Source organism: Girardinichthys multiradiatus, chromosome 20, assembly GCF_021462225.1.
Source record: "Girardinichthys multiradiatus isolate DD_20200921_A chromosome 20, DD_fGirMul_XY1, whole genome shotgun sequence".
NCBI classification, from domain to species: domain Eukaryota; kingdom Metazoa; phylum Chordata; class Actinopteri; order Cyprinodontiformes; family Goodeidae; genus Girardinichthys; species Girardinichthys multiradiatus.
This window is the reverse complement of record NC_061812.1, coordinates 20977978-20998406: the sequence shown is the minus strand read 5'-3', so window position 1 is coordinate 20998406 and position 20429 is coordinate 20977978. Positions and strand designations below refer to the sequence as shown.

The window sequence follows — 20429 nt, the reverse complement described above, 5'->3', positions numbered from 1 at the left end:
GACCACAACATAATCATTGGCAGTATAAAAAAAAAAAAAAACACTAGGAAGGACCAGGAAATATGTAAAAACTTATATTTTTTAATACATTCAAACTTTAATTTATAAAATTGGAAAAATCAAACATGACAGTTTGATTGACCACTCAGAGGAGTCCATGAATCATGGGCAGTTTTTTGTTATTCATTTATCTCATCTGGACCTCATCAGGTCTTTGTCCAGCAAAGGTGGAAGCGTGAAACTGCTGCACAAATTTAAAAAAGGTGCTGTCCAGAGGAAATTAAAGGAGCAAATGTATGACACCTGACTGAGACAGCTTCACCTGGAAGATTCTACTCTATTTGCTCTTTTAGTCTGTCCATATAAGAGCCTGACAAAAAGTCAAAAATGTTGCCTGTTAATATAAAACAAGATTTTAATTTATGAGTGATTGAATTTAAATGTCAAAGAGAGTTGTTCAGAAGTCTAGCCTTTATTATACAATTCTTCCAACATTCAGAAGCAACCAATGGTGAAAAGTAAAGAAAGAAAGCATTTCTACATACAGGAGTTTAATACCTTCAGTTGTTTATTTCTTTAATTTACTTCTTGGTATTTATCTTTTCCATCATGTTGCAATTTTGTCTGGTTCTCCCATATGCTGTATTTTGAATCATAAAATTTATACACAATTTTAAATAAGTGATCCATAATTTATGTACATTTCCTGAGTAACAACATTAGGCTGTGTTATTGCCAAGTTATATTTCTGCATGGTTCCAGATCTTATACTTTATTGATAAAAAGTTGGAGCCTGGAAATCGCTTTATCACTTCATGCAGACTGAAGGCGGTTTTATTTCAAAAACAAACCCTAAGCTTCCTGTAAAATTTAACTGAGTTTTCTGCCCCCGGCGGGAATCTTGCTTGTCACTCGGCTCTGTCCAATCTGTTCCTGGTTAACGCATTGACAGTGTAACTGACACAAATCTTGCACCCACTTCCTCACAGTCATAACAGACCCCAGGGCAGAGCAGGACACAGAAGAACATTTTAAAGGTTAGCTCTGCTAATGAAGCCAGGCTGGCCAGCAGGACCTCTTGTATCTCTCTTTCCTTTTGGCAATGTGCCACTCTGCAGGAGCTAAGAAGGTCCACAACCTCTGTCAATGGGCCCAGGGAAAATCTTTGTTAAAGCAAAATGTCTCCTTCAATTACATATTGTACTGGGTCGTCTTTATGCAAAGAGCAGCAGAAGAGCTAAAGTTTACAGATGGTCTGGTTGTTAGATCAGCGAACAGTTTTAACCATTTTCCTTTTCTTACATTATCTGAAGGACTTGCATACCTCTAGCTTTATGTGGCTAAATAATATAAAAACAGAAGACTTTCAACACAAAAGCTAATTTGGGAAGCTATATGAATTAAGTAATGAATTAATGTTTATTTGAACATATTAAAACAAAAACAAAGAAACAAGTTAAAAAGGTAAAAATATTCTCCGGACGAACAGGTTTGGAGTGTTTTATTCTAAAGTTTTATTCTAAAGTTTATTTTTACCAAATGAGGTTCAGGTGAAGTTACACGCAGAATCATTTTTGAAAACTGTGTTAACAAGTTTCCCGTTTTAAAAATCTAAAACTTCAATGAACATTGCATTTAAAGAAAGAAAGGTATGGAGTTTTGTGATTCTTTGATTAGGTCTAGGTCAGGGATCTGTAACCTGCTGCATTTGTCTCTTTAGGCCCTCTATATGTCAAGACAATTATACCAGACCAGACTATTTTAAACATATGGTAACACGAGTGCATCCTTTTAGTGATTGTGTTCATTTATTTTTGCCATTAGATTGCAAACTATGTCATTCAGAAACCTTCTCTGTGATGCCCACAGTGAAACTCCATGACAAGATTCCAACACAAGGCAAATTTATTTGTATAGCACTAGTCATACACTAGGTACTACAAAGTGCCAACTGAAAATAAAGGAGCAAAAGATAATTGTAATAAAGACAGGCAATAGATCAAGAACAACAGTAAAGAACAACTAATAAAATGTGAATTTTAAACAACAGACTAAATCATGATAATAATCAATTAATAGAATTTTTTTACCTTTTTGGGAAAGCCGAAGTAAGAAAATAATGTTTTTAGTCCAGCAGCTGATTCAGCTGAAGACTACATATAACAGAAGCAGTTTCCATTAGCAGTTGCAGGGCAGTCTTTTCCCATCAATAATACGATGACTTAGTCAGTCAGAGAGGTTTTGTGAAGTTAAGGCCATCATGACACATTTTAACTATATCCTGATCAGGATTTTGTGTCCCGGGACCTGAAATGCGCCTTAAGAACAGTCATTTGGCGATGCGATGTACCATCCATCCATCCATCCATCCATCCATCCATCCATCCATCCATCCATCCATCCATCCATCCATCCATCCATCCATGGTACACCCTGGAGAGGTCACCCATACATTACAGGGCAATACAGAGACACACATGAAGTAAAACCATGCACACACCCTAACTCCCAAGGGTAATTAAAAGAGACCATTTAACCTAATATCTGTTGTTTAGGACAGTAGGAAAAAAAACAGAATACTCGTGAGGAGCAACGCACACGTGCAAATGCAGAAAGAGTAACTTGTTGCTTCAAAGACGTTTCGGATGTTGCAGCATTAATTTATCTTGGTACCAACAGATATAACTAACTCCTGATGACAATGTTTTCTTCAGGAACCGTTTTCCGAAATGATAGGAAAAAGCTAGCATGTTTACTCTCTGTGTTCATGCAACTTCTTGATAATTTGACCTACAACATTCTTCAATGCAGCTACAGTTCATCATGTGTGGACAAAAGAAGAGTGGGAAAAAAGTTATTCTGCTACATGAACTTAGCATGTTGTAAAAATAAAAAGGCTACTGTTTCAGTTGTGCTCAATGCAGTTCTCCCACAATGGCGGCTATTGAGAACAGCAGGTCACAAAATACATTGAGCTGCAGCACTCATACTGTCTGCCTTTTATTATGAATGTCATGGAAAAATGTGAAATAAACTTAAAAATGCTTCGGGTCTGATAGGATCATCCCTTTGTTAAAACTTTTTTTTATGTCTGTTATTGTCCTACAATTAGAAATATTCTATTAACATTCCTAATTATTTACCCAACATTCTTAGAACTCTATTCCTGTTTTAGGAGACTGGTCAATGTCTGCAACTTTTTAAACATTTAATTAAAATTCTAAAAAGGCATTATTGTTTTTAAGCAATGAAACCTGAAAATTTGTTTAATATTATTTTTATTTCAAGAATACTGAACATTACAATGTATTGGAGAACCGTATGTCAGTAAAGTTCACTTTGTGTGCAGTTGTGCACTGCAAGAAAGTAACCGAATGTGAAGAATGCATGAACCAGAGTCAAGGGTCATGGAGGGAATAGTTTTACTCTCCAAACTGGTCTCACTAAGGTCCAGCTAATGTGGTGTGACTGGAAGTTTATTGTGATGAGGTGTTACAGCACAGGTTTTATTACTGACTCAGCAGCAGCTTCAGGAGCTAATTAGTTACAGAATGAGATTATTTGAAGTCGATGTATGATTTGTATTACCTCTACGATGTCGCCATGATTCTTGTAATCATTGTCATGTTCCTAAACATACATAATACCAAACATATTCCTGATATTACAGGAATGCCATCAGCAGTTGTCCATTATACACAAAGTCTTTGCGGATGGTGATGAGGTGTATGTCCTGAGTCTTTGATGTGCTGGAACTTTCCATCTGCTTGGACAATGTTCCCTGTTGGTCCTTTTCCTGTTATGGTTCCCCAGAAACAACACACGTTTTGTTCTAAACGCTGCCTGTGACTGATGTGTGCGGACATCTGGAAGTACAGTTTATGGCTCTCACATTCAGCTGCCTGCGTAAAACACCTCTCTCATAAGAAACCACTTCCAGTATAGTTCAAAAGTCTGCTTAGTGTGATCTCTTTTCTTTAGTTTTGTAAAATGTTTGGGGTCTTCATAATAGTTTGTGCTTAAATCTATGAATTTAGAATCTTTATATTTTTTTCTAACTGGTTATAGTTGTAGTACATCTTTAGTCTTTTCTACAAGTAGTCTGGAAGTGTTGCTATCAATTTACACTAAGAAATGCAAACTATTTTGCAAATGTCAAGACGATTGTCTTTTCTTGCAATTTTGCGTGCAGGTCATTTCGCTCCTTCGCCATTTCATACTTCTGTAATTTTGGTTGTTTTATCCCTAACTTTTTTGGTGTGGCCATTGGCCAGGTGGACCTTTCAAATGGATCTTTGGCAACTGAGAATTTAAAGTAATTTTTAAGAATATATTTATAGTTGACTGTTAGGAAATAAAGGCAGTAACAAAGACAGAAACAGAGACAATGAATAATATCTACCAGCAGAATGTTGCTCAAAGTTTTTTGGTTTGATCAGGGGTCATCATCTGTTTTCACATTACATAAAGCAAGTGGCCTTAACAGGGATTAGACCTATGTTCAATAAACAAAGGATACAGCATAAAGTCTTAATATGCAATTAGACTGAATTATACCAGAGATTTGAAAATGTTTATGCTTATTTTCAAATTAGATCCAAATTGCCGATAGCTATTCAAAAAATTGCTTCGGATGAGTTTCTCCTTTCATCATTTTGTACCTTTGCATTGCGATTCCATCCTTTCCTGCTTGCTACAAACTATTTTGTACTTATATCATCAAACCATCGCATATAAGGGCACGGCGTTGCTAAGTGGTAGAGCTTGACTCCAGGACCATTTGCTGCATGCCTTCCCCTTCTCTCTCAGCCCTACCATCTGTCTGTTAATAGATCAACAGCGGCCACTAGAGCCACAAAATCTAAAAAAAAAAAACATCGATTATCAGTTTATTCTATTTGTGGTTAAATATCTTTTTTAAATGCAAATTCTCAAATCTCATATGTAATTTAATTTAAATGTATATTATTCTCTTAAAACTAACTACATTGTATTCCCATTTATTTTGCCTCTGATCTTTTTGGCTCTGACAAACGTGATTTGATCACTGAGGCCACACATGCACCTCATTTAGACACAAGTATTTGTTAGGGCTATGCTTAGCCCTGATTTAGACCTATATATTCCTTCTAGGTTTCGACCAAAACAGACCAATGTAGAATAAAAAAATTGTTATGACTGAAAAAGTGTCAGTCAAATATAAACTGAAACTTAAAGACAATTGTATTTGATACAATATGGAGGGATTTTATAAATTTTACAGCTGTAACATTGCAGCTATAGTATTAAGGTAAGAAAAAAAGGCTGTTTTTAAAATTATTATATATCTGAAAATTAGGATAATAGTTGTAAATATGACGAAATATGATTTGTACTTTGCTGGAAACAACACACAGTAAACTCTAAACTGCTGTTAAACATTCCAGCTGTAGAAGCTATGCACTATTTTCTCAATTTCAGCAGAGATACATTTCAGATTGTCTTCATAAAAGTAAAATTGTTGTTCAGCATGAACTTTTATTTCCAAACAGAATTTCACTTTTATACATCATTATCTCTATGTTTGTCTTTAACACTGTGCCAATGCAACGCTGACAGAATATTTAAAAACAGAGTTTAAGTTTTAATGGGGAACAAGCCTTTAATTCATGCACAACAGCAATAAAAACTTTTCATATAAACATTGACTGTCCGGCTTAATTATTTGCACAATTCAGAGCATGCAGTTCTGTGATTATCTGGTGAAAGTACTAAACAAAATGTCCTGAGATTGAAACCAGCTTACTGATCATTCATTTTCTTTTCTGAGCATGTGAACCTCATCTAAAACACATCTACATTTAGACTTCTAATAAACATCTGAAGCCAATTTTAGATGTCAAAACATCTGTCAGTTTTTAACTAAATATATACCAAATTTAGCCTAGATCTTTATGAACACTTTAGATGTTGTTAAGACCTATTTACATCTAAAGAAATGTTCACTGGGAATGACGAGTACCCAAAATAAAGTGATCTAAAATGGTTTTGTGCTGTGGTGCTAACTGGTTTGTTTCAGAGTACTAAATGGAGGTAGGAAGTAACAAAATGATGGAATGTGGGATGGACCCAGAACTTGTCATTTCACTCAGCATGCCAAAAAATCACAATACTGTTGCCGATGTGTAAATCCATTCTTCTATTTTAGTTAGATTACAGCATGTCTTTGGCCTAACTTGTTTTAGTTTATCCCTAAAAAAATGCTGTCACAATGCTTTTAAAACCATGAAAAATGAAATGATGAAAAGAGTTTCAGAGGGTTTAACCTTTGTTCTGGCCTCTGATATAGAAGATTGGGGTTGAAATGGAATCTAATCCAGTGTGAAATGGGCCTTGAGGCAAATCCATTGGACCTGTCCAACGGGAAAACCAATCACTGATGTCATGACCGAAACAGAGTTTGCTCAAGTGACTGTTGACAGCTCCGAAATTTATTGTACCCTCATTATTTTTGTTCCACGACAAAGTTTCAACGACCTCTATAAGGAAATCAGAACAACAATCTTGGTACTGATAAATAATGCAACTGTTTGAATGGAGACTCCACAGGATGCGAGCCCAAAGGGAGCTCCCAAAGAGACCTCACAGAGTATAAGCTTAGGGAGGTTAAAAAGCCTGTCAACAGCATAAACAACATCCTGAAAGACGAGAGAGAGAGGAGGGGCCCCACTCGTGTTTTAATCCTGCTTTTTTTCTTCTCATTGTTTTCTACTTTGCAGCTTTCAAAGACATATGTGGTCATTTTCCATTTCCCTGCACGGTGAAACAAAGAGAGCTGTCACCTGTTGGTGAATTCCTCAAGTCCTAATCCTCATATAAAGTGACTCTCTAAAGAGCTTAAGGCATCCAAGAGGTCAAAGGAAGAATTATTCAAACTGACACTGCAAAGACCCAGAAAGCCATCTAGACAATTGTATTATGGTTTCGAACTAAAACTGTTATACAGTTTGAGACAAATTCATTTTACTTATACAATTCCCAGCAGAGATATTCATACTTTTTCAAAATTTGTCACTTTACAACTACAATCCTTATGTATTCTATTAGTATTTTATGTGAAAGACCAAGAAAAACAGTGCATAATCAGGAAGTGTAAATAAAATTAAGGTTTTGGAAACATTTTATAAATAGAAACATGGATAAGTGGGATTATACATGCTTTTACAGCTCCCCTGGTTCTGTAGAATCACTAGTTGCTGCAATTACAGGTGTAAGTCTTTTTGAGTATGTCGCTACCAGCTTTGCACATCTAAATATTTTTGCAATTTCTTCTTTGCAAAACAGCTCATCTTGGTCAGATGGTTTGGAAAGAATGAGCCCTGCCACAAATTCTCAGTTGTACATAAGTCTCAACTTTATCTAGGTTATTCTATCACAGGAATACGTACTATTCTAATGGCATTATACTTCTGGCTGAATGATGAAGGCCATTGTCTTTCTGCAAGGGGAACCTCAACCCCAGTCTCAAGTCTTTTTCAGCCTTTAACAGATTTTCTTCCAGGTTTGCCGTTTGTTTTAACTCCATCCATCTTCCCATCAACTCAGACCAGCTTATCTGTCTCTCCTAAAGGAAAATATTCACATAGCAGGAAGTTGCCACCACCATGTTTCACAGTGGGGATGGTGTGTTAAGGGTGATGTTCTGTGCTAGCTTTCCATACTATTTAGTATTTTCCAAGTTCAAATTTGGTGTCATATAACTGGAGCACCATCTTCCACATACTTGTGGTCTCTCCTATATGGCTTTTGGCAAACTGTTAACAGGACTTCGTGTGACTTTCTTTAAACAATGGCTTTCTTCTTGCCACTTCTGTAGTACATGAGGAACAGCTGTAGACTTCGCCACCAGAGCTGTGAATCTCTGCAGCTCCTCCAGAATTTCACATGTGGTATGTTTGCAGTTATGTTGTACGTTTTAAATTTTTGCTTGATGAAAGCTTTGAACAGTGCCCCGTAAATAGTTCAAAGCTTGGGATATTGTTTTATAACCCAAAGCTGCATTAAACTTCTCCATGACTTTATGCCCAATCTGTCTGTAGTGTTTCTTGGTCATCATGATGCCATTTGTTCACTAATGTTCTCTAACAAGCCTCTGAACTAGTAGTAAGAGGGGCAAAATATATTTGCAAAGCACATTTTTCATATCTTTTTTGTTTAATTCCAGTTTATAAGTATGCTCTATTTTGTGTTGGTCACAAACATAAAATCCCAATTAAAATACACTAATCTGAATAAATGTAACATAACAGATGGTCGGAAGAGTTGTGCAAGGCACTGTAGTTCTCTAAAATATATATTAAACATCCTATCTTTTTTAAATGTACAGACATGTTGAACGCTAGAAAACCAAGTAGCTCTACTCATTGTCATGGACATTATTTCTTCCTTGTACCAAAATTGCATGCTGATTTGTTTCACATCTGGATTTGGTCGAAGACGAAGCTTCTACTGTATCCATTTGATCTCACCTCCTCGGCCCATCTCTGCCTTGCCAGCCACTTGCATTAGCTTGATCTTCACAGAAGAATGTAATATTGATTGCTGAATCTTTGTACTGTGTGATGAATTTATGGCAGGCTGTAGAAGCTGCCAAGTCATCAGGTTTCTGTTGTTGAAGTGGTAGAAACTCATTCCATCCTCAATAAAGATGAATAATTGATGCAAGAAGCACTCATTACTTCACCCAGACCTCCCTGTCAGCCTTGACCTGTCTACTGGCAGTTTTTTTACAGCTTTTGTTATAGCAACAGTTTTTTTGTAGCACTTGGCATGTTTACTGAACTTTATATTTTAAATACCTCTACTCATATTTTTACCACAAATAAAGAAGTCACTACTCAAAGGTTCTTAAATTCTCTGCTCATTTTGAAAAAGTAAAGTATTTATTAGATCTTTAGGGGTGCCGCTAATGTCTGGCACCAGTACTCCTACTCTGTCTTCCGCTTCATCCAGGACTGGGTCGCGGGGGCAGTAGACTCAGTAGAGACGCCCAGACTTCCTTCTCCCCAGACACCTCCTCCTCCGGGGGGAGTCCAAGGCATTCTTAGGCCAGCCGAGAGACATAGTCCCTCCAGCATGTCCTGGGCCGTCCACTGGGCCTCCTCCTGGTGGGTATGGCACCAATGATTTTGTAAAAACAATCAAAAAGCTACATCTATTAAGTAAAGGTTACAATTTGTATTCTATCACGGCCTGAGACAGAACCCAAATTCAGCCAAACACAAAGTGAAAAGTTAAAAGGTTTATTCAGTAACTCAGGACCAGAAAGCAGGAGAGCAGCAGTCAGCTTCCACAAATCACTGAGGACAGAGAGACAAGTTAGTGGCTGAATAAAACTCAGGACTTGCAAAGAGTTAGATAAAGCCACTAACCTTCTCAGTCTGGGAATGAGGCGCAGAATCCAGAAGAGTATGTGATCCACACAGTTAATGAGGAAGAGTCCAACAGACTGAAGTCGGATTGCCGACTGATCCAAATCCTCAGGGGAATCAGCTGAAGCTGTGACCGGAACACAGAGAGCTGTGTTTGTCCTCTTGACAATAATTCCAGGCGGACTAGAGAGCCAGGCGGGCTCAGGTTGAATAAACCAGTGGCTTGGCTGGGGCGTAAATCCAGGGACAGAAACAGAGTCGAGTTCCAGGGCTAGAGGCGTCAGACAAGGGGCAGGCAGAGGCAGAAAACAGAGTAGAAATCCAGAAATCCATTCCGTCAGACAAGGGGCAGGCAAGAAGGCAAAATCCGTGAGGCAAGGCAAGGTCAGAGAACGAGATCAGTCAGGAAGGAACGCTAGATAACTTCTCACAAATGTTTTAGAAAATCTGGCACCATCTGCCTGTCAGAGGGCTGTATATAACTGCAGCTCCACAGGTGTGTGGCATGATGGTGATTGCGCAGCAGACAGGTGAAGCAGATGAGTTGATTGCATGAGTGAGAGCAGAGCAGGCAGACGGACCAGAATCATAACATATTCAATATAAAGGTTGTCTTTTTTTATTTATTTACATTGTGAGATTATAAAACTGAAGTTTGATGACTGCTTGGAACGCATATATGCAAAATCAAACTTTTTGCTGAAGGTTTCGAAGTTTTGGTAACTGATTAACTTTAGCACATTTGAGAAAATAGTATTGCAGTTTTTACAGCACAACATTTACCTGAAAACATTTTTCACTGTCTGTTTTCTCATTTAGAAATCATCCACAACAGATTTACAAAATCCTATTGCTATTTCTTTTGCAATAACTCGTAGGTTTGACAAACATGGCTACAAAAGTGAGCTGGAGGTAATTGTTATTTTCGTTGGTCTTCAGGGATCCTTTCTTTTATTAAAATGTTATACTCATTTTTTTTTAAAAGAAAATGAGATTTTGTAAAATAATCTTTTTTAGAGCCATAAATTTAGGTGCAAGGTAACATTATGAGAGACTTTTTGAGAATAATGAGTTGCTTCAAAATAAAACTACCAATCAGTGCTGACCAGAATATCTCTCCTAATTTTTCTAATAATAAACACCTTTCTTTTCAGATATAGGTATCAATATTCACATCCATATTTATTATCACAAAATGTAATTTTTGGAGTTGTACTTTTATACCCAAGTCTGGTTCATTCTTGTATTTGTACATTATCTTTCCAAAATACTTTTTCCTACCTTCCACTGCAGATTTCTTTTTGTGAAGAATGTGTATGCATATAAGAAATTGAAGAAAGTAATTAAAAAAATTACAAATCAATATAAGTAATGACAAACATTGACAAATGTCAGATGACATTTGGCAAATGACATTTAACAAATATAAATTATTTTTGTAATTCCAACTGTCTAAGAACAGAAAATAGTCTGATTTAATGCCAGACAGTGAGGAAAAACAGATTATGTGTTTTTATACAGTGTATATAATCTGTTTTCAATGACAGATTGCTATGGAATGCAGATAGGCATCTGTCTGGGACACATTAAGCTCAGGGAAGGATCCTCCCTTACCACAAACGGGAGCTCCCTGGTCTTACACTTCCCTTTATCTGTGGTAGACTTTCCCCACGAGACTCTCATTAACGGCTCAGTGATGACTGAGCCTGACTGTGAGTTGTCTGATGGAGATGCAGTGGAGGCCTCATGGAGGGTGAACCCAATGGGCAACCGAAGACAGTAGTGGACTTGAAAGAGCATGGAACACAGTGGGCACAGAGAGTCTCTCCAGCGGCCCTTTTAGTCCATATCAGGTGTCATCACTGCATGCCAGAGTTTATATAGCATCAGACAACAAGTTGTGAGGAAATGTGATCCCTCTTAGAGGCAGTCCGTTGGCTTCCCTCACACTCAGGCAGGCCTGTGGCCAGCCACCAAGACACGGTTTCCCCACTACTTTGGGTGTGCATTACCCCCTTAACGGTGCTAAACCATCTCTCCCTCACCTCTTGCCCCTGCAGTGTGAAGTCTGTCCAGCAACTCTCAGGTTTCACAGACACCGCGGGTAAATCTCCCTGACGACAGCTCTGTCGGCGACGTATGAAGCAGCAAGGCGATCATCTGACATGGGCCGCTCCCTTGATATGATGTGTGTGGAATGCCCTGCAGGAAGAAAGGGACATTGCCACTTTTAAGAAGAGGACACCGCTACTTCTGATACTCTGCTCATCTCTACATGTAATACAATATCTACCCGTGAACTCAGCATACGTTAGGAGCTCCCTTCACGTGGGCTGAACTTGTGCCTCCTTCCTCAACCAGTTTGACTCTCTTGCACGGTGCCTTGCAGAAGTACAGGTACTCTTGTAACGTTTTGACATTTTGTCAAGTTCCAAATTTAAACATCAATGTTCTGTATTTTATTGGGATTTATGTGAAAGCAAACACAAACCAATGCATAATTGTGAAGTGGAAAGACAATGATACTTGTTGTCAATACTAGTTGTCAATATTTTTACAAATATGCAAATGCATTCAATCAAAACTTTATAGAACCTCATTTTAATGCAAATTTATGGATTATGTCTCTACCAGCTTAGCACATCTACAGGAATGTTTAGCAAATTAGATATGGACTTTGACTGGGCCATTCTAACATGTGATAATGTGTTACTCTTTACCATTCCATTGTAGCTTTGGCTGTATGCTTACGGTTGTTGTCCTTCTGGAAGGTGAACCTCAATTTAGGAATACTTTCAAGTCGCTGATGAAAAAGGCATCCCACAGCATAATGCTGTGATGGTGTGATCATGATTTTAGTTTTCAGCCTTACATTGTTTGTGGCTGCTAAGGGGCTTCTTCTGGTTGCCTTTTAACAAATTAAAAAAGTTCACTATTTGTACATAAAGGCCAGATTTAAGGAGTGAGCGATGAAGAGCATGGTGTGTTCAGGGTTATATGGAATGCATTCCTGCAAAAATAAAAAATTTTATGTAACCCAAAATTTTCATTTTGGTCACATTTAATTAAAGCATCTTTTTCCACATGTTTGCAGTGTTATATACGGATTGTGCAAACTTCAAATAGGACTTTTCATTGCTTTCTTTCAACAAGGACTATCTTCCTGTTATCCATCTGAAAAGGTCAGATTTATAGAGTTCACAATTAATAACTGTCCTGTCAACAGATTCTTCCACCTAAGGCATGGATCTCTGTGGCTCCTCCAGAGTTCTCATGGGCTTCTTGGCTAGTTCTATGATTAACTAACACTCCTTGCATAGGAGAGTGTTAATCAGGTAAGGCAAGGTAAGGTAAGTTTATTTATATAGCGCTTTTCGGTAACGAGACACTCAAAGCGCTGTACATACAATTACAATACAATCACAAAGAAAATAAACACAGAAAAACTAATCAAATGATATTACAATCCTTCTAAGAAATCTAAAAATCCATGAATCCTTCAGAGAAATCTAAGAATATCTGGCCAACATTACAATGATACAGATAACATTAATAATCCTTTGGGTTTTACTGGTAAGAGCTGGTTCTAAACCAATCTTTCTAAAGAGGTAATTATATCATTAAGTCCTGTATGTAGGGGAAAGAATCTTGTGCTAAGAGAGAATAATCCGTGGGTTCGCTGGTATAATGCAGTTGTAGTCTAATAATAACAGTCATTTGCATCCATTGAAATTTAACTAAGCAATCATTGAGTTCTGACTAAACAGCTTTTGTTAAAATTTTTAAGAAACTAGTATTATTTTCCTTTCACTGGTAAATCAAAAAATGTGTGAAAAGGAGAAGAAATGTAGACATGAAATCCACATTTATGTATAAAATAAGGAGCATGGGAAAGCAACACACATAAGCAAAGATTTTGCAGGGTCATGGTGGACTAATGAGGGTGCCGATATTTAAGTATGATCATGTGTGCAAAGAATTAGACTGTCAACACTGACGAAGGTGCCATTGTCCTTGAAAAAGACATGGAAGTTTTATCAAACGGCCATACAGTTGAGTTCACAGATGAGGGGGGTTGCTGGGGCAGAGTGTCGTATTTACAGAACATCCAGGAGAAATGTTTTGATAAGAAAGCCTGTGAAGCCCGTATCGGGGCAACTGAATTAGACAAACAATAAATTATTTGGTTCAAGCTGGCTGTGATTTTCTACCTGCCTTCAAAGTATTCGTATTCGTAATTGTTGTCTTCCACTTATCCGGGACCGGGTCGCGGGGGCAGCAGACTCAGCAGAGACGCCCAGACATGCCTCTCCCCAGACACCTCCTCAAGGTCCTCCGGGTGGAGCTGAAGGCGTTCCCAGGCCAGCCGAGAGACATAGTCCTTCCAGCATGTCCTGGGCCATCCCCTGGACCTCCTCCCGGTGGGACTTGCCTGGAACACCTCCCGAGGAAGGCGTCCAGGAGGCATCCGGTATAGATGCCCGAGCCACCTCAACTGGCTCCTCTCGATGTGGAGGAGCAGCGGCTCTACTCCGAGCCCCTCCCAGATGGCCGAGCTCCTCACCTTATCTCTAAGGGAGTGCCCGGCCACCCTACGGAGGAAGCTCATTTCAGCCGCTTGTATCCGGGATCTCGTTCTTTCGGTCATGAACCAAGGTTCATGGCCATAGGTGAGGGCAGGAACGTAGACCGACCGGTAAATTGAGAGCTTTGCTTTTCGGCTCAGCTCTCTTCACCACAACGGACCGGCACAGTGCCCCCATTACTGCGGCAGCCAAACCGATCCGTCTGTCGATCTCACGCTCCATTTTTCCCCCACTTGTGAACAAGACCCCGACATACTTAAACTCCTCCACTTGAGGCAGGAACTCCCCTCCAACCTGAAGAGGACAAGCCACCCTTTTCCTGTCGAGTACCATGGCCTTGGACTTGGAGGAGCTGATCTTCATCCCAGCTGCTTCACACTCGGCTGCAAACCGCCACAGCGCATGCTGTAGGTCTTGGCTACAGGGGGCCAACAGGACCACGTCATCTGCAAAAAGAAGAGACAAAATCCACTGGTCCCCAAACCAAACCCCCTCCGGCCCTTGGCTGCGTCTAGAAATCCTGTCCATAAAAGTTATGAACAGGACCGGTGACAAAGGGCAGCCCTGCCGGAGTCCAACATGCACCGGGAACAGGTCCGACTTAGTGCCAGCAATGCGGACCAAACTCCTGCTACGCTCGTACAGGGACCGGATGGCCCCTAATAAAGGGCCCCCATTCCATACTCCTGGAGCACCCCCCACAGGGCATCACGAGGGACACAGTCGAATGCCTTCTCCAGGTTCACAAAACACATGTCAACCAGTTGGGCAAACTCCCATGAACCCTCGAGCACCCTGTAGAGGGTATAGAGCTGGTCCAGTGTTCCACGGCCGGGACGAAAACCACACTGCTCCTCCTGAAGCTGAGGTTCGACTACCGCAGAGCTTTTTAACCACCTCGGTGACTTCAGCCTGGGTGATGAAAGAGTCCAACCCCAAGTCCCCAGCCTCTGTTTCCACCACGGAATGCGTGATGGCAGGATTGAGGAGATCCCCGAAGTACTCCTTCCACCGCCCGATAATGTCCTCAGTCGAGGTCAGCAGCCTCCCACCCCCACTATAAACAGTGTTGGCGAAGCACTGCTTCCCCCTCCTGAGGCGCCGGACGGTATGCCAGAATCGCTTCAAGGCCAACCGGTAGTCCTTCTCCATGGCCTCACCGAACTCCTCCCAGGCCCGAGTTTTTGCCTCTGCCACAGCCCGGGCCGCAGCACGCTTGGCCTCACAGTACCCGTCAGCCGCCTCCCACAAGCCAACCACAGCCGATAGGACTCCTTCTTCAGCTTGACAGCATCCCTTACTGCCGGTGTCCACCACCGGGTTCTGGGATTGCCGCTGCGACAGGCACGGCAGACCTTACGGCCGCAGCTACGGGCTGTTCAAGCATCGTGTCCAGCTTGCGATTCTGCTCTCTTAACATATCAGTCTGAGTGCTGAGAGCTCTAAAGATCCCTTCAAACATCCAGGCAGCTTTGGAGTGCTTTGAACAGCTGCCGATGTTTTACAAATTTTTCAATAAGCCAGTTAACCGCCAACTCCAAAAACCAGAAATCCTGTTATCAGAAATCCAATTATGTACAAATCCACGTCCTCGACTGATATTGTTGTCAGGCACACAATCTTCCACTGCTGCCAGGAATCCATTGCGTATCTGGAGAAGAACGTCCCGTCTGGACGAGAGGGTTCTCCTTTACCCTGTCTTCCCGTCGGGAAAATTTGATCGATTGTGTTGTTGGGACCCACAGCTATGGAAACATCATTAAAACTCCAGTACAAACTTTTCTGGAACTTTCAAAATAAATCGCATTTAACTGGCTTCCAGCAACTGAGGGAAGGGGGGTAACAGCGGACCTCCCATGATGCCACTGCCCGCATAAAACCCCTCACTTCTCCCACAAGTCTTTCTCTTCCACGCCGGTGATCATTGGGATAGGAGGGGTGTCATAAGATCATGCGATCATATGCACAAGATAAGTAGAAATGAATCACTGTCTGCGTATCCGGCGATTTTCATTCATGAACGGGGTAATCAAGGTACAAGCATTGCTTGACTGATCTCTCTCAGATCTGCAGAAGTGAACTGTTTCCAGAGAGTTCCCAGCACGACGCCGAGTGCTGCAGTTTCTCAAGGAAGGGCAACGGAGGCCGCATCAGCATGGTAACGTGCAGTTTGGTGGGCCCGACAGAGAGCGGCCGCACCTTCAAACCCCTCCGCAGCTAAGGAGGTTAGCTGTAGCTAACCATTGTTCACTGTGGATGCTTTCTTCAAACTTCGTCGTCGCCCGGACAACTCCTCAGCACGGTTCATGAGGTTAGGGTTTGGGCAGAACAATAATAGAAAGATTTAGATTTATAAAGTTTGGTTTTGTTTGTGTTGAACTCAGCTATCTTGGTGCTAGCAGAATATCTGCAGCACACGTGTTCAGGTTGTGTTCTTTGTGTAATTTTAAAGTTAAGACAAACTTTATTTAAAGGGTGATTTTAAACACAGAAGATTGGCCATAACGTGCCGTCCGCGCTTATGCGTTTTAACCCTTTTATTGACGGTATTTTTAAAGGTGTGTGTTTGATTCTGGTGCTAAGCTATCAGCCTCCTTTGTTAGCTTCAACTGCTAACAGCTTAGGACATGTGCTTGCTGCCAAATAATATTTACCCAGAAAGGTTTAGTTTTCAATCCAGTAAATAATGTGTCCCTAACATCATTTTACTAAATTTGATAACTAAGTAAACACCATTAAGACCCATTTCCCCAGAAAGATTTGGCTCTTTTCCAAAATATTCCCTTAAATATTTTACCATTTCCTTTAATAATATTTCTTTAAATATTTTAATAAATAAAGGCAGCTTATGAGACCCCGCTGAGAATTAGTCATCCAGAAGGTTGGTTTTATTCAGCAGATCATTGTCAAAACATCATTTTATTAAAATAATATTTTATGATCTTGCATTGTGAAGGGTTGTCTAAAGGTATGCTGATTATTGCCTATGTTAGTTCCAAGACTAACTTCAAGATAATCCTTGGTTCCCAAACATAAATAACATTGAATGGTAATGTTGCATCACTCCTTCAGTCATGGTTCTCAATCATCGTTAATCAACTTGTTTATATTGTACATAGACCATTAGTCTTCCCTGTTTTTTTAATTCTGCTTGGTAGTTTAGTTGGATTGCTTTAGCATAGTAAAGAGTTTGTTGATTGAAATATGTTTGACATTGAGTTGTCTTATTTTTGTTAATAAATTCTTGTATTTTAAGAAATTGTGTGAATTCATTCCATGTGTGTGCAGAGTTTTTGCTGTTCAATAATGTCAGAGCTCGTCTCACACCTTTCTATTTTGTCCTAATACCATCGCCTTACTGGGCTGGTATTCATAGGACAACCCTTAACAGACCAAAATATTATTTGATAAAATATTAAAATATTAATATTAAATATTAAATAATTTTATCAGATTAATAATCCTAACAGTGTTGAGAGACCAGCTGACCAAATCCATAATGAACAAATTAGGAGGAAAGAACAGAGGCTCTAAGAAAAAAGCAGGGCAAAAAAGGGGGGAGGATCAAGGAGTGAGTGGAAAAGCGTCTGACCCCACCGAGAGCAGAAGAGAAAATATTTATTATTTTAAGATTATTATCTAATTAAGATTAGTTATCTAAAGATGGATTGCACTAAATTCTGTGAGATATTGAAATGTTGAGATATTGTGTTATAACCAAATCCTGCTTTAATCTTCTCCACAACTTCATCCCTGACCTGTCTGCTGTGTTCCTTGATCTTCACTTAGTCTTCACTGTTTGTTCACTAATGTTCTCAAACAAATCTCCTTGGCCTTCAAAGGAAAGCTTTATTTATACTGATATTAGGTTACTCACTGGTGTGATCTGCTTACTAATTAGTTGATGTCTGAAGGTAATTACGTGCACAGGATTTTATTTAGGCGTCTCTGAGTTAAAAGTGCTTAATGCATATCCATGCCACACTTTTCAGATTTTTATTTGCAAAAATATGATTTCTTTCCACTTCATTACATTAATGCATTACTGTGTATTGGTCAAACTCATAACATTCAATAAATAATAGTGAAGTTTGTGGTTATAAAATAAAATGTGGAAAGTACAAGTTGACTACTTTTAAAAAGAACTGCATTTGCAGGTTTGATTGGTGTACTGATGGCAAAACATATCTGAATTTGAGAAAGGTTTTCATACAGATAATTTCTCATCTTTACCTTGAATGACACTAACTCATCAAACCACACTAAGAAAGAGACAAGAGGCGCCATCCGACAGGGTAGCAGAAGAGGTGGTCCAAGGATGCATATCTCTTGGCAACTTAGTAGAAACAAACTAAAGCACAAACCCTGATTACATTGGCATTTAAACAGAAAGATAAAAGCATGATAGGGCAGAGCGATTGTTCAGAGTATAATTGTCTGGAAGATAATGGAAGAATGATTTTAGATTTCAAAAGTTATTTTTGGAAATTGTCCTGATGGGAATAAAAGCCTGTTTTTGTTGAGATGGTGGGGCGATCATAAAGACTTTATGAAGCTCTTTAGTGATCCGAGACAACAAAAAGTAGATCTGGACACTTGATCCACACACCATGAATCTGGTTTTATTGTAGAGTGAAATAAACGTTTCATGATTCCTCACTGGAAATGAGTTTATCCTGGAAAGCTCTGAACAGTTACGCTTTTGGTCCTCTGTGAAGCATGTCCCAGTTGTGGGAGATGAGCTTGATTTCTTTTTTTTTTATATGTGGCAATAATTCCTCTTCATATTGAGAAATGATCTACCTCCTTCCCAGGGAAAATCTCTCTGGATAAAATTTGTGCAATCATTGAATTAAATGCACCTTTTTTTAATAAAACCTTCCTTTTTTTTAAAGGAGTATTTCATGTTTTCATTCACATTGTATCAGGCAAAGAAAAATCTCTGACAAATAATATAAATAGCTTAACAAATCCTCCCAGAGATCCCATATCTTGTTTAACAACCTTTCATGCGTGACAGCATCTCAGAAATGTGGTGGTGGAACTGTTGTGAATACTGCATTAAAAAGGTTTACATATGGAGGTGAGAGTTATTGGTTTACTCAATGTGAGATTATTAATGTGCATGCTGGAATGTTGCTGCGAGGTGATACATTAACCATCCAAAATATTTGTTCCTACTTTCCGCTGCAGCATTCATTTTGTAAATACATTGTGCCCATATGGCTTAAATTAAATTCCAACACATGAGTGACTAATAAAGTTTAAGAAAAATGCAGATACTGTGAAGAAGCTGCATGTGATTTGCCTAATCATTGATCAATGTTATAACCTAACCTTCAGTAATTTCTATTTTTCTAACTGCAGAAACCAAGAGAATAAAAAACTGCACGTTCGGTCCACATGGAATTGATTTAAAAACGTTTACAATAACATGCAAAGTTCGAAATGTTTCTAATTTCTGAGAGTCTCCTGTCAATTTGGATGCTCTACGCTCTTGAGCACTACCCACAGACTTAAGTCATTAGCCTGTTCCTTTTTTTAGTCTATTGTGGAATTTGTAAGTCTGTTCTGGACTATTATGCTTTAGTAGAAGTCATCTTCTTTTCATCCAGCTTTTTGTTTGGAAAATGTTTGCCTCCAGCTTTTGTATTTAATTGAATCTACACTTCTTTTCTTCAAGTGAAGTCTTGCCTTCATTATAGACCACAGAATAAAGAAAGCATGACTGATCCACCCGCATCTACTGTATCAGTTTTTCTTCTTTTTCTTTAAACTCTGTGTGCCTAAAACCTCCAGAAGGTTTTCAGGGGCTGTGAGGTAGCTTGCTAATATACAATGGTGGACATTGATCCCACCCCACCCCCTGAAAAACAAAGTCACCTATACTGTATATGCAGATATATCATAATCTATATCTCATGACCATAGATGAAGGTCAAAATGTAGACAGATCAGTAAATCAAAAGCTTTGGGTTTAACACTTTCTTTACCATGACGGACCAGATAAGCAAAGCAAATAGACATGGAAGAGACAAAACTGTCTTATGTAGAATTGTAGTTAAATAATGAAAAGTGAAAAGGTATTCACATTAAGATCACTACTGATGTCTAAATTTGGTTGGAATGTATGTTGTATTGATAAAAATAGGTTAAGTGAGCCTGACTTTGAACATGACCTTTGGGATAAAAAATATAAAATGTTTTACATATTTTTGTACTAAATCGGGACAAGGACTGTCCAACCTTAAATAGCTATGAAAAGATGTCCATGGAGGACACGTTTTTGGAGGTTGTTGAAAGTGCTTCACACATGGTTTCCAACCATGCGGAAGATTAGAGTGTAAAAATGCCAACAGAACCACATTATCTCCACAATCAAAAATAAAACCCTGAGTTTCCCAACCAGGAACATATTGGGATCCAGTCCTTG

The 20429-nt window shown here is 39.2% G+C and overlaps 1 long non-coding RNA gene across 1 annotated transcript; it reads right to left on the bottom strand.

Annotated features, from left to right (window-relative positions):
* Window positions 1–8886: 8886 nt before the first annotated feature.
* On the bottom strand, window positions 8887–9605 carry LOC124857156. Its single transcript, XR_007035523.1, has 2 exons — window positions 9411–9605; window positions 8887–9338 (listed from the first exon to the last, which is right to left on the bottom strand). It is a non-coding gene; the product is annotated as an uncharacterized LOC124857156 (long non-coding RNA).
* Between the last annotated feature and the right edge of the window lie 10824 nt (window positions 9606–20429).